This window comes from Pleuronectes platessa, chromosome 18 (genome assembly GCF_947347685.1).
Source record: "Pleuronectes platessa chromosome 18, fPlePla1.1, whole genome shotgun sequence".
Taxonomy (NCBI): domain Eukaryota; kingdom Metazoa; phylum Chordata; class Actinopteri; order Pleuronectiformes; family Pleuronectidae; genus Pleuronectes; species Pleuronectes platessa.
The window spans coordinates 10200981-10210068 of record NC_070643.1 but is presented as its reverse complement, the minus strand read 5'-3'; the positions used below and the strand labels follow the sequence as shown (position 1 = coordinate 10210068).

At 43.7% G+C, this 9088-nt stretch overlaps 1 protein-coding gene across 2 annotated transcripts in view; it reads left to right on the top strand.

Moving 5' to 3' along the window:
- Positions 1-451: 451 nt before the first annotated feature.
- The window catches only part of col8a2 (collagen, type VIII, alpha 2), a 46861-nt gene continuing 38224 nt past the window's right edge, over positions 452-9088 (top strand). Inside the window, exons 1-2 of one of the 2 annotated variants that reach the window (XM_053446984.1) lie at positions 452-1264; positions 2039-2119. The gene's annotated coding sequence lies outside the window, so the exon portion shown is untranslated. The remainder of the gene's footprint in view (positions 1265-2038; positions 2120-9088) is intronic. The other variant, XM_053446982.1, reaches the window with a different exon arrangement.

Genomic DNA, 9088 nt, shown 5'->3' with positions numbered 1-9088 from the left:
GTGAACTACAGCGGGTTTTGGGCGACAACACAATGCTCCTTTATGTATTATGCACTTATCCAGCGTTATGTCATGCATACAGGTTATTAATTGACCATTAGAACCACAGGGTTAGTGAAGAGAGACATTTTGTGGGAGACTCTAAGATCAAAATCTCTGGGGTTTGTCATACCAGCAGCTACCGTTGAATTTGATTTGATGATTTGATTTGTGAGCGTGTTTGAAAAGCAAAAGAATGATGGGCCGGGTGATATCATGGAAGGTGAGTCTGGAGAAGGAGAGGAGAGGACAGTGGAGGGAGGCAGATCATGAGCAAGAGCCGCCTCCCAGCTCCTCTCTTCTCCTCCCGTCTTTCTTCGTTCCCTGCCCTCCTCTTCATCCTACCCCACCCCTCTTTGCGCGGCTGCTACCCCACCCCTTCCTGATCACTCCCCTCGGTGCAACCAGCCACAGACACTTGCTTTTTTGTGTGAAGGGGTTTAGCCCAATGAACAATCCAGTCTGTCTTTTCCCAAAAATAAGCCAGTGGGAGAGGGATCGGCGAGTAAGCCAGGGAGATTGGAGCAGCAAGGTGCACAGCCCCTGGTTATAAGTCCTGGGAGTGGGAGTGCAGCCTGCTCGGACACACTTATACTCTGCTTTGCTGCCTGCCTGACTGCCTGACTGACTTGACTGACTGACTCACTCCACAGTTACTCACTCGCTCTCTCTCCCTCTCTGTCCTGCTCCCTCGCTCCTTCCCTCCTACTTTCCACCCTGGAGAGCGAGAGTGCACGGATTGGGAAGGTGCTCCTCAGACCTGCGTCTGGACAGCTTGAAGACAGCACAGAGAGGATTTTCCCCCTCTTCTCTCATCTCCTCTCTCACTGCGACCACCTCTGCCACAAAGCACATGGATGAACTTTTTTGCTCTTTGCTGGGGACAGAAAAATAAAGAAAAAAGTTCAACAGACAATTCGCTCCACTCGCAGTTGAAAATATCCAACTTTTTAACTTTTTTGTTTTTGGTTGTCTTTTTTTCCTTCCCCTGCACTTGCGAGCAGCACTGGATCGATTCAGGGTGCCGGCTCTTCGCCCAGGAGGACAGCACTCCTCTTCTTTGGCTGCATGTTCCTTGATTATCTGATGCCAACGCATCCCATGGGAGACATGCGTGGCTGAAGCAAGGAGGGAGGTAGAAGAGAGACCCACCTGAAGCTCGCACCTACAGCTTCCCTGACCCAGTGCATCCCTCTGTACCGTTAACCTCTCTGAGGAGAGAAAGGTAAGCCCTATACCTGCCCTTACATTTCCTGTGGCTGTGTTAGCATCCTCCTGTCCTATCATCTCTGTTCTTGTCTTTTCACCTGGGGCTGCAGTGAGAGCGGCCAAAAGAAACAGTCGGAGAAAACAAAATAAATAAAAAACAGACGCTGCTATATCTTAGTCATGGGACCGGCATAATTCTGCTCAGTCCTAAACTAGTGCACAACATGCAGATTAGAAAGATCTGGTACAGTTTGCTCAAACTAACCCTAACCACCATATGGACAGAGATTCTAATGTTTAAATTTTGGCTTCGCAACTTGTATTGATCTGTTATAGAAGACAGGAATGTTTGTGATGGTATTGATTATGTAAAATTCAAGGAGTTTTGGTAGAACAGTGTTGATACATCCATATCCACATTCTGTGCATCTGGGACCGTTGCTGATGATTTTCAAGTGGGCGTGCTGTGCATTAGGAGGGTGTATCAAGGTTGGGCAGTGTGACAGTAGAGATAGGCTGAGTAGCGTCCTCAATGTAGAGAGATGTTGTGTTTGTATCATGTGTGGTGACTCACTGTCACGTGCAGTTGGCATAGACTGCAGCTGGTTGCAAAGGGTCTTTTTGGATAGATTTGGTAAACACACATATTGTATTGCGAATGGAATATCCTGAGAAAGACGGAATTTTTCAAATGGTCATTTTTTCCTCTCTTCTCCTCTCCTCTCCTCTCTTCTCCTCTCCTCTCCTCTCCTCTCCTCTCTCTATCCATCCACTGTGACGCCTCTGGCAGGCGATGCTGCATTCCACTGTAACGACATCCCTCCGTCACATACAGAGCGAAGGAGGGATGGTCGCGACCGTGAGTCCTCAGGTACCCAGCGTGACAGAAATAACGGAAAGGGCAAAAGTGAAAAGGGAAAAAAAATAAAGAGGCAAAGGGACACATTGGTGAAGCTACGAAAAACATGCCCCCTAAAAAAAATAAAAGAGAGGATTCCGAAGTGCATGATTTGCTGGGATGATACATTTCTAGATCACATGTGTTTCAGTGCACTGACAGCAGGCTTTCTGAGGGGGGAGAGAGGTGGAGGGAGAAAGAGAGAGAGAGAGAGAGGTATAGCTTGAGAGGAAGAGAAGGAGAGAGGAGGGGGAGGGGGAGCGAGTCTGGAAAAGACAGTGGACTGGAACTCTGAAATCCAAAAACATTTGGCAGCATCCGTCTTTTTCACTGGCTCATGGCGAGAAAAGTCAACTGAATATGTACCTGTGTGTGTGCTGGTGCTAGGTGACTGAATCTGTGTTGCGTATCAACGTGTGTTACACAATCTTCAAGGGGAGCGGGTGAATGGATACGCATTAAAGTGTGAACTCTCCCTCCCCTGGCAGCGAGCTATGACAGACGTTTCAGAGGCGGACGGAGCTGCTGGTGTGCAGCAGCGTCTGCTTTACTGTTCAAAGTAGTATTTGCTCATAAATTTCAGGGCCTTTCGTATAGGTTTAGTAGTTTCCAGGCAGCGTCCCGCCCTCTCTTCGATTCTATTAAAGTATCTGTAGGTGAGAAAAATTATATTCCTCCCAGGTGCTGCCAACATCACTCTGCTTTTTTCATGGCATGTAATTGCATGCCTAGAACAAGGGTGATGGCAACATTATGCTGGGACAGCTGCAACCCTGTGCCACTGCTACTGGTCAGTGGTTGGTTGTCTGGTTACAAGAAGCTGAAGTGTGTATGTGTGTGTGACACATTGTTTAACCACAACTAACATCCTCCAACTGGCTGATCGCCCTGCAGTCTTTTGATAGTCTCTGCCGAAGCGTGACCGACCGTACACAAGCAACAATCACTGTTGATGCACAGCGACACACACATGTAAACTCTATGCCCTGTGCAACATAAACATGGATCTAACACAGTTACACACATCTCGAACAGATGAACACTCACACTGTCGGCTGCCAAACCGCCTGCTCACATTGCTCAGAGCCTCACACGCCCCACTGCAGTTACTTTATAGGCCAGAACGTGTTGAAGTTGGGACTCAAAACTCCAAGGTTAACATCGGCTCTTGCGTTTAAAAAAAAATACTTGAGTATAATTCCTGTTCTGATGTCAAGGTGAAAGAACAAGGTCTTCTTTATGGGTTTTTAAGCGTTTTGACGAACTTTCCTCCTAGAGAGTTGGAAGGCTCAGTCAAGGCTGATTCTTGCTTAAAATTCTGTCACTCTTACTCCTACGTCACAGGGACTAAGGCAGAGTTGATTTATAATCGCACCATTTCTAGAAGCGGACAGGATTTTAACTGGACTGTTAGGAGCTGTAACTTCACTAATGCCTTATGTATCACCCTGTCTGTGGCTTGTAAAATAATCTGTGTGGCCACAAGGAGGCACAATACCTTGGACCTACAGTCTGATAAAAAGTAACTAACCCACAGAAAACATATTTGAGAAACATTTATTAGAAGAGTACTTTTTAGTTTGGCCCATGTCCCATCCACTTACATGATGGAGGTGTGATATACAACCTATACTGCAGCCAGCCAGCAGGTGGTGATTGAGATACTTTGGCTTCACATGTTTGAAGCTGACATGTCATCCATCTTTATATACAGTCTGTGTTATGTACAGTACCACCAAGATTGTTGCCCATTGACATATTTAATCCGTAACATTATTGCAGAATTTGTATATGTTATTTCTTGACTATTTAATATTTATTTTTGCTAAATAAGAATACATATGAAGAGGTCTCATGAGGACGGGTAGGGCGGCACCCTATCGCCCTCTATTGACCAACCTACCACTCTGTCCCACTTTTACTTAACTTCATGTTTGTATGTGCTTTTGTGTGTGCGTGTGTTTGTGTGTGTGTATATGTATGAATGTGTGTGTGTGTGTGTCTGCCTGCGTGCGTGAGTGTGGGTCAACCATGCTAGCAGGAAATGAAAGAGAATGCCACTCATTCTCAAGGAAAAGTCAACGCCCACTTATTCCGTTAGTTCTCTGGAACGCAAGCACCTTCAGAGCACACACACACACAGACACACAAACACACACACACACACACACACACACACACACACACACACACACACACTTAAACATAAATAGGAAAGACAGGATCCAATAGATAGTGTATTTTCTTATGCTCCTCTTTTCTGCTTGTAATTATATACACATACACATATACTCTTCATGCACACACACTCATCACCATGTGTTACGTAGCTTGCTAACTGGAGCTGCTGATATTCTGGATGAGGAATTGCAGTGACGGGAGGTGGAAACAGAACTCAGGCTCTGCTCTTGATCATTGCCTGGACCACAACATTTAAGATTAATTGACCGGATTTGTTTTTCAGCTTAAAAGGGGTGAAGAAAAAGAGTAAGAGTAATACATGTGGAAGTCGGTCGGCTACAGTATATAGCAGATAGGGAATTTGCACAAACACAAGGCCCTGGATTGTGGATAAAGCAGCGAGTTATTAATCTTAACAATAGAGGACCTTGTTTTGGCCCTCAGCTCTGTATGAGCTGTGAAGAAACAGACCTGACAAAAAACTGTAGGAAATCTTTCTAGTATTTGATTTCTGTTTACATGTATTAATATTTCTTGCTCTCTGTCATCGTCTGATTCATTCGCCTGTCTCCCACTTGCACCTTCATTTTCTCATCTCTGTGTCTGGACCGATGGGAGATTTTCCACTGGGCTGGCAGCGGCGGGGGAAGAGGGACAGGGAGACCGAGCAGTCGGGAGGCTTGGCACACATCCCTGGGTTTTTTCATCCGCCTCCCATTGACTCTGTCAGCACTTTCGCCGTCTTAGAAGACCCGGTATGCTCAACAGAGCTTGACAACAGGCCTTCTTCGGCTATCAAAGGGAACTTATCGCAGGCTCGATAGTTCATGAGACAGAACTTATAACATTCCTATTCCTTCTTGATTTCGTTCCCCTGCTTCTTTCCTTCTTTCAACCGTTTCCATCATTTTCTACTGGTGTAGGATACAAATCCTCTTGAATCAAACCCTCACTCTTTACTGGGCTCAAACTGAAACCCCTGCGGTAAAGCAACCTTATTCTCCGACGCCAGACATTGCTTTTAGTCAGTGAGGCCTGAACAAGGCGCAGTGACTAAGCCGCGGACAACACACGTATTAAGCAATGCTTCCTGGAGTCAGATGTATATTTTTCCAGTGGTGCGTCAGAGTTTTTGGGGACGGCAGCTCGTGTTTTCAAAAAGAATCCAACAGGAACAAACAGGAACGAGAGCCCAGTTGCTCATCCAGCAACTGTGCTGTTCCTAGTTAATGGGATGTGACATCTTGCGCTCTTCCGTCGAGGATTAGTTTTCCCTGGTTCAACTCTGGATGCAAGGAAGCAAGAGTTTCCCCATGTCTCATGTGGATGTGTTCAACCTCCCCGCTTACCAGCCTCAGTTATGGGAAAAAACTAGGGGAATCCATCACACTGAATGAAACCAAATGTAGTTTGTCTGATGTCGGGTTGGCTGTGTAGCACAAACATTTGTATGTTTAGGTACAAATGAGCATGTGCGTACGGTGCATGTACGTTTATTTGCTTTTGGCTCTTTCATTGCCCCGCAGTTCACCGTCTGGCAAGAGTTTGGTTAGGGGTGTCCAAAAGGAGGGTATTAGGGCCAACTCTTAACAGGGGTCAACTCCTCAATATAAAACTCCCATTATGCCTCTTTTCATCTTGTTACAGACACACTTCAGATGCAGGATCTCTCTCTCTCTCTCTCTCTCTGATGGGTCAATATTGAAAAAAAAGGGGTTGGAAACATCTCTTCTGAGACCATTTGAAAAGTTCCAGACATTGTTATTGTTCAGTCTGAGGGTGATTTAGACCTGTGCTTAGGTGTTCGTTAAAAAAAATAGCGAGAAAAGACTGTCAGGGTTATTGTGTTGTTATAGTCCCCTCGCAGCAGGATAATAAAAAACATTTTATTTCACTGAGACAGATTTTCTGGAGTCTGAGATGAAGGCTTACTAGGTGACACATGCATCATACATTTCACTCGTAGTGAATTTATTCCTAGTCTTCAGACAGTAACGTAATATCTACCATGCATCAAGACGTTTTGTTCCTCCAATTAGTTCTTGGATTTATTTTATGAGAAATAAAACTTTTATAGATAAATAAGAGTCGACATTTCCACTTCCATTTCACTTCAACTTGGCCAAACCAACCAGCAATGATAAGTAGCTTTGTGTTTAGTATCCAGACAGACAACTTGCAATAAAATAAAAAGAGATTTTTTAGATTTATTATATTCTAAAACATTTAAAGCACATTTTAAGGAACAGATAATTATTTTTTACACTTGGAGGCAGTGTAACAAGCCATAAACACACTGTTGACATACTGTATTAAACTGTAATATACCAATATTTGGGCAGGTAATATGGTACAACATTGATTAGAGCTATGCACAGTCATTGTAATCTAATCCGAGATATGCTTTAAAATTTGACAATGGGAGGTTATGGCACAAACATCTGAGAAAATAATTGTTTGCATGTCACTTATAAAAGATATATAGCACCTATATTAATTATAATCTATTCATATATCATTAAATTATGATATTGATATTAAGGTAAATCCTGCTCAGCATAAGATGACATGTTATCATCAGTCAGTGTGTTTGATGTCCTTTCACATCGTAATCACTGTGTCGTCTGTCACTGGCAGGTGACTACCAGTGCCGACCACAAACATCTGTGAGCCCTCTTTCCTCCGGCCTTAAACAAACTGACTGAGGCTGCCAGTTTCTGCCCAGATAAACACCTACAATTTAGCTTGGCTCACAGTTCCCTATAAGAAAACAGATGTAAGAGGACTTATCCCCTGCAGTGGACCACCCTCCTGGACTTCAGAGTTATTTCTTTAGCATCACAACCAAATACTGGCAAAACAACTTAATACTCATGAAACAAGCAAACACTCACAACAAATGGAAGTTTTTCCATGCGACATTGAAAAGTTAACATGGCTGGGGGAGCTTTAGGTTGCCTTTTTAACTAATCAGAAGAAAAACCCTTAATCAATTGAAATACAGGCTAATGTCATGTTAGCTATATAACACTTTGATTTTGAAAAGATGAGGCTAAGATGTCATATAGCCAGCCGACATGACCTTTGCCTGTCTCTCAATTCGTGAAGTGTATTTCATCAAGTCCCTAGAATTGACAGGCTAATTATAAGCATGAGGGTAACAATAGGTAAACAGCATGTATCTGAGAAACTACATATGACTGTGATCACAATGTCAAAATATAGATTTATCTTGCATGTATTGTGTGTATTTGCATTTGTTTTGTGTATTTGCATGTGTTTTCTTTAGTTGTAATGAGTTGAGCTGTCAGGGCCACCTTATTAATCCCATGTTAAGACAGTAAATAAGTGAAAGACTCATCCGACAAATACAAATTTAGCTTGAGCCTCATGATTGTTCAATGCAGGCTTGTGGTCGCTCAGACTTGATGTTTGAATGGCCTTGGCTTAAAAACGTAATCTTTTCTGTACAGACTTTGAGCTCATTGAGAAACATGTGTTTCATAATGCAATGCTCAGGGGCATTAGGCAGCATACAACACAACCAGTCCTTCAAGGATTTTGTCCTAATCATTTCCTGTAATCAGCAGCAAAGAAGTGAAACGATGAAATGAAAAAGCGACTTTGTGCTCATTCCAACTCGTTCTAGGTGAATGCTGTGTGAGCATTTCTTTACTGAGTGAGTTTTGAGTGTGTGTACGTGGTCCTAACTGCAGTTCTCTTGTTTCTGTTTATCCCTGCAATATATGTAATGCTTCCTGAGGTTAGACAGGAGAAGCACAGGAGTCTGGCACCATTCCTAAGCGCGTAAAGAAGTCGTTGAAGAAGAATTATTTTGTTTCATGCTCATAAGACAGGAAGGGTTACTGCTCTGTCTCCGGTAACAATTTAGGTTGAGGGATACGAGCTGAGTAGAGTTTCATGGAGAACATGTGAGATGCTGCGGTGCAAAGACCAAGATAAACAAACACAAGACTAATTGGATGACAGCGGCGCTGTTTGCCTCTTCATCACGCATTTGCTTGGTTTTGTCTGTCAATGTCAACTCAAGTAGGTAACATAAGTAACCATGCAAGAGAGTATGGAAAGTTTTTCTTCATAAAACCTGGCATTTAAGCTATAGTGGTGCCTCATTCACCATATATAGTGATGACATTACGCTTTATACATAAAAAATATGGCACATTCGTCTCATATGAGCACGATTTTCACCCTTTTTTATGTGTATGAACCCGATTCAAGGGTTTTGGAAGCTGTAAGAACTCAGCTGTAGCAGCATAAAGCACCACAGAAGTAAACGGTCTTACTAAAAACTGCGGAAGGTCAAAGATTTACATAAACTGTGTTAAAACCTGGATGTCCTATGCATGATAGATTGCAGAATAAAAACATCCTCCAACGACCGTTAGCCGTGCATGCCTCCAATTGTTTGGACTGTGAACTCTACAGAAGTACAACCACTTCTGGGAGGATGTTCTTTGGCCAACCAACATAATACTTAATTAGAGAGGGCTTTGAAACAATTACCACTCACTTTCATGTGGTGTGCAGATGGCTACACATTCTCTCTCCCCCATTCTTCCTGCTCTTTCCTCTGCGGGCCGCCAGCAAAAAAAAAAAAAAACCCTGTTGCGTTGCCTCAGTGCTAATTTGAACCAGAGAAGTGGTCATTTCCTAACTGGGCCCCGGTCTGCTCCGCAAGCCGAACCCGACAACCAGCCCAGTGGAGCCTGAGCTGGAGCACTCCCAAAGCTGGGCAGA